The sequence below is a fragment of the Haliaeetus leucocephalus genome, unplaced genomic scaffold (assembly GCF_000737465.1).
Source record: "Haliaeetus leucocephalus isolate CR32 unplaced genomic scaffold, Haliaeetus_leucocephalus-4.0 Scaffold206, whole genome shotgun sequence".
NCBI lineage: Eukaryota > Metazoa > Chordata > Aves > Accipitriformes > Accipitridae > Haliaeetus > Haliaeetus leucocephalus.
Genome location: NW_010972642.1, coordinates 1,474,847 through 1,481,096, shown reverse-complemented (window position 1 = coordinate 1,481,096; position 6,250 = coordinate 1,474,847).

Here is a 6,250-nt window from a genome sequence, read left to right as displayed (position 1 = left end):
TACATAAAAAGAATTAAAATGGAAGGAGAAGCCCCTTACTAGACTCTGTCTGTTAAATTGTAATGCCTGAAAAATAAATGAGTGCATAAACAGTACAAGTTGTCTGTCTGTGTGTCTGTGTGCATGCATACATATACCTTTGATAAGAATATTCCTGCAAGCTCCTGGTCATAAGTGGAAGTAAGTCACAAAGTAGCAGCAGCACGGTTGCAAATGCTGGTACCCTATTATTCAGATTCACCAGGAGGAGTGTTCTGAGTTAAAATGCAGTATAAGGCAGAAAACTACAGTGGGGGAAAAAAAAACAAACAAAAAAACAAAGAAAAATAAAGCAGGGCTCATGCCCTCTTAGAAATTTTTTGAAATTCTGGAAATTTCTGCAGAAACTTAAGCTTGTTTTATATATGATTCTAGTTTTCTTGAAATTGGTTTACTACCTGCAGAAGAAAGAAGAATCATCGTGTGCCAGACAGCATGCAGTTGCCTTCCAGAGAGCTGCCCTGAAACAATAGTAACAGCAAAGGTACAGCATGAACTGGACCACTTTGTGTTCATTAACCTCAAATGAGAAGTTTGATTTTTTCAAAGCCTGTTCTGGAACCATTTAAATGATAACATTATAAAGCTGGGCAGCCTTTATACAAACACAGGGGGTCAGGATCTTTTAAAAAGCAAAACCTTTGTAATGAACTTTTTCTTTTACACCACCATTTCCCACCTGTAACGGGCTTCCTGCCCTCCAAGTGAGGACCTTCCTCAAATACTGCCCAGGCTGTAAGTATCCTCCAGCAAACTGCCACCTATGGTCACATGCATGTCTGCCCTGAACAAATGGTGTTTGTATTCCCTAAGCACCTCTGCTGGAAACTAACAGGCATATATCACACTTCTGGCATGGAGCTACCAAAGGGTCTTTTCTTGAAGGGACATTAGGCATTGCAAAACCTAAGATTTCACCTTCTAAAGGGATCTACTACTTTTTGTCCTGTGATTTAATTCTCCTGTGATTTAAGAGATCTGTGCTCTTGACTCCCTGAACAAAGCAAGAGAGGGGCAATTACCTAGTAATTTTCCACATTCTCAGAGAAAGTCCTAAACAATGAAAGTTCAAAATCCCAACCAGCATAACTGGGAACACTTTATGCCTTATTAAGAAAGGAAAAGACTAACAGCATTTCTGTAAAAAAAGCAGCCGTAGCCAAGAACTTGTTGCTGGATATATCCAGTTTTTATTGCATTACCAAACTTACATAAACTAAAAAGCAATTTGGCTTTTTGCATACAAAATCCCATCCCAGGTATGCTTAGGGAGTTCCTCTCTCCACATCCACAGGTTGAATTAGCTCCTGGTACTATGAGGCTTGCTTGGATGAGAGGAGTCTGTAGGGAGGAGTTATCTGCTAAAACTCAACTTGAGATAGAAAGGATATAGAAACAGCCTACTGTTCACTCTAGCTGAAATGACTGAAAAAGAAAGTGAACTTGAACTGCCAATAATTCTTGTCCAAAACTGTAATGCTCAGGTATTCAGAAATTATACATGTTAACATAGTATGTTTGTATCACAAACACAAAACCAGTATTCATATCATAAATCAGATAGTCATGGCCTCAGTCAAATTATTGTGTAATGATGCACCTTTGGTCACCACACCTCCCTTATGCCCACTAATTAAAATCACCTTGCCAGGTAACATTTTTTCCTCCCAAATGAGTAATTTCATCTCAAAAAAAAAAAAAAAAATCATAGTTTGAACAATATGCATGATCAGAAAATGTTAATTGTGCATCAAGAATAGGTTTCAGTTCTTGAAATTTAGAAGCAGCAGGGAGACAATGAAGTTCATACAAGACAGAATTTTTTAGGATATATATAAAACTGTTAATAATGACTTGTAAAATACTGAGAGCCTTGGCAATAAAGTAGCTGATGAACTTAAAAGTTGATACAGAGAAAATAATGTAAACAGAAAAAAACCCAAAACATAGCCTGCACATGCAGAGAAGTGCTTTTTACAAAGCACTGCCATTTTTCAGTAAGAGACTGAAGACTGTCGTTATTTCTTTGAAAATGATGGGTTAGCACCTGATCATGGTCAAAAAACCCCAATGGAACATCAGGGATCATTACAAAAGGCATTGAGTACAAAATGCTAGATAAATACATGTGGGCACAGTTTGCATACCATGGCCTTTAAAATATCTCCAAGATGGTTGCACTGGTCACACTGCCAGAAAAACATGACGTTTACGTTTCTCAGTGTCTGGCAGCTTCTGTATCCAGGCACCAGCACCTAGCCATCCACTTGGTAGGTTTAAGGATCAAAATTCAACTCATGGGCACCCTTTACTGAGCTGAAATTTCAGTGACAAAGAAACATGGTTGATTGTACTGTGAAAGCCATCTGCTTGGCTCTCAGGCACTCAGAAAATAAACCTACCACACATTTTTATTAATTTGATACTGGACTTAACTCAGATATTCATATGCTACTGCTTTATAAAAAACTTTACACCTACTGTTACTTCTACTGGCGTTATTCCCATTTGTGTCTTGCGCTACCCCCAGTGCTGATGCAAGTCTCAGTGCTTGAAACATCAGACCAGGATCAGCCCAAACTTTCAAGCACAATAAATATCATCTGAGTTCCTACTGTAACCCACAGCAACTAGCCTCTGTTCAAATGAGTGTCACAACAGTGTCAGTTTGGGGCTCAGTCTTGAAATGTCTGACACCACCTACTAAAACAATAAACATGAATAAGGCCACTCATTTTTAAGCTAAGCACATGCTTAAATGCTTCGCTGAATCAATGTCAGCATGCTTAAAACTTGGAAGGATCAAGTCTAAAGTTTGGCTTTACATTTGAAGGAATAGCTCCAAGACTATTTTTCTAACCTCCCAACCTAATCCTAGGAATGTCTGTTGTACCAGACATGGCATATTTTAAAGGTTTTATGACGATGACTTTGGAGTGACCCGTACTCTCTGTTTCCTGGTTTTGCTCTGGGGAAGTAATGTTCCCACCATAGGCTTATGCCAAGAAGCATCTCTACCGTGCCATCACCCAGCCAGCTCTCCAGCCAGCACCATCTAAGTTGATAAACAGTCTGAGTAGCAGGCTAATGACTTCAAAGCACCTGGTAAAGGTGACCTGTTTCACTGCTACATTCTCTAGCAGATGAACTGGAACAATTAAAAAGAATATTAATGTATCTACTAAAATGCTGAATTTAAAACTTGGAAACTTTCCTATCTTCTTCCTTCCATTTCAAAACAGAGCGAGTTAGCTAGGTCTGACTCTCTGGCAGTGGTCCATTTAAATGGCACAGATTTGCCTACCTAACAAAGCCCTTTTGTTTCCTGCAGCTGTGAAACTTCGGTGCACTGTAACTTTCCAGGTTTCCCAGGTTACCTTGGCACCAAACTGTGACTAAATGCCTGCAAAAGATTTTTAACTCTAGCTTTAGAGGAATACAATATCCACAAGGAAGAAGGATGGCTTTTAGTAAGTGCCCCATGGTAGCAAGAACAATACTGAAAATCAGCTGTGTTTCAAATGTCCACAAAGCTTCTGGAGGACCTGTGGCTTAATAGAGAGCTGCACTATGTTCTGCTCTCTCTGTTACAGGATGTATCACATTTGTCTTTTCTTCTGTTCCCCTTCCTCAAGTTATACCTGTTCAGCTCTATCATCTGATGCAAAGGGAGGAAGGGGCTGTGACTTATCTTTTCAAAAGAATTAACTGTAAGGACCTCCTGTATTTGAAGAAACTAAATTCTGGAGCTGATTTCTTGCTCTGTGGAAAGAAATGGATCTTTCGTCATTGATGATCTCTGTGCCTGGCAAGGTCATGGAGCAGATCCTCCTGGTAACTATGCTAGGGCACATGGAAAATAAGGAGGTGATTGGTGACAGCCAACATGGCTTCACTAAGGGCAAATCATGCCGGACAAATTTCGTGGCCTTCTACGACAGCGTTACAGCATTGGTGGATAAGGGAAGAGTAAATGGGAGTGACCTACCTGGACTTGTGCAAAGCATCCCACACAACATCCTTGTTTCTAAATTGGAGAGACATGGATTTGATGGATGGATGACTCAGTGGATAAGGAATTGGCTGGATGGTCACAGTCAAAGAGTTGCGGTCAACAGCTCGATGTCCAAGTGGAGAGCAGTGATGAGACATGTTCCTCAGGGGCCAGTTTTGGCACCAGCCCTGTTTAACATCTTTGTTGGCAACATGGACAGTGGGATTGAGCACACCCTCAGCAAGTTTGCCAACAACACCAAGCTGTGTGGTGCAGTCAACATGCTGGAAGAAAAGGATGCCATCCAGAGGGACCTTGACAGGCTTGAGAGGCGGGCCCATGCAAACCTCATGAAGTTCAACAAGGCCAAATGCAAGGTCCTGCACATGGGTCAGGGCAATCCCAAGCATAAATACAGGCTGGGAGGTGAATGGATTGAGAACAGCCCTGTGGAGAAGGACTTGGGGGTATCAGTGGATGAAAAACTGAATGTGAGCCAGCAATGTGCGCTCACAGTCCAGAAAGCCAATCGCATTCTGGGCTGCATCAAAAGAAGTGTAGCTAGCAGGTCGAGGGAGGTGATTCTCCCCCTCTACTCCGCTCTGATGAGACCCCACGTGGAGTACTGCGTTCAGCTCTGGGGTCCCCAGTGTAGGACAGACATGGACCTGCTCGAAGGGGTCCAGAGGAGGGCCACAAAGATCATCAGAGGACTGAAACACCTCCGCTATGAGGACAGGCTGAGAGACTTGAAGTTGTTTAGCCTGGAGAAGAGAAGGCTCCAGGGAGACCTTATAGCAGTCTTCCAGTACTTAAAGGGGGCTTACAGGAAAGATGGGGAGGGACTCTTTAACAGGGAGTGTAGTGATAGGATGAGGGGTAACGGTTTTAAATTGAAAGAGGGTAGATTTAGATTAGATATTAGGAAGAAGTTCTTTACTGTGAGGGTGGTGAGACAGTGGAACAGGTTGCTCAGAGAGGCTGTGGATGCCCCCTTGCTGGAAGTGTTAAAGGCCAGGTCGGCTGGGGCTTTGAGCAACCTGATTTAGTAGAAGGTGTCCCTGCCCATGGCAGGGGGGTTGGAACTAGATGATCTTTAAGGTCCCTTCCAACCCAAAACATTCTAGGATTCTATGATTCCACAAGGGTAGGAAGCAATTCCAAGCACATACACATATGGTGTTAATAAGACACCCTAAAGTAAAACAGAATATAATTTAACTAACTTAACTACTTTGGGGAAATATCCTTCCCATTTTTCAGTGGTTGTAGAAGGCCCTAGATGGATAAAATGGGAGTAAGTCTGTGTCCTATAGATTAAATGGGTGGGAAACACTTGCAAGGGCTGAAGCATTGGCCTATGGTAAAGTTCCAGAAGCTCCCTCAATGCCTTATGCCGTAGAGAATAATAATCAGGAAGGGTTTTTTTTATTGCCAACAGCTGTAATAAAAGGGCCTGAGAAGTTATTGCATTGTCACCTGCTGTCAGACCTAAGGGTCCTCTGCACTGGAGCCAAATATGAGGCAATTGCAATCTAGAAGCTAAACTTATATGCACTATACTCAACCAAAGATACACCTCATGTGACATACACCTTATCAGCAGGTTTTTCTGTACGGTTTTTTTCCTGAGACTTTCAGGGTCTTTTCCTGAGATAGTTAAGACATCCCAGAGCAACAGTTCACTGTCAGTGAACTCCAAATGGATACTACATTCATTGTAGCATCACATCTGCAAGAAATAAAAATGGGACAAAGACCAGGAAGAGCACATGGGTGACTACAGTTAGGTACCATTCAAAGAATAATTTAACAAGACATGAGAAGGCATAGGATTTAGCAGAGAGTAATATGATGGGCAAAATACTCACAAGTATCATTCTATCATGCTTAATGTGTGAGTTATTCCCCTCTAGAGTGAATGCAACTGAAGTAACAAATCCTGAGAACTTTTCCCTGTCCATGCTCTATGCAAACCTTAAAATATCACCATAACACTGCATTTTTTAAAAATTTAATTTTTTCTTTTTTTATTTGTTAGTATTACCACAGCACCCAGATCATGTCATAAACCAGATTCCTGATATATTGACCACTTACACTATGCGGAACAACAAACAGTCCCTGCCTGAAAGGACTAACAGCATAATTAAATAAATTTATGGAAAAATCAGGCCCAAAGAAGCTGCAAATCCTGTCTATAGTCAATGAGAGAGG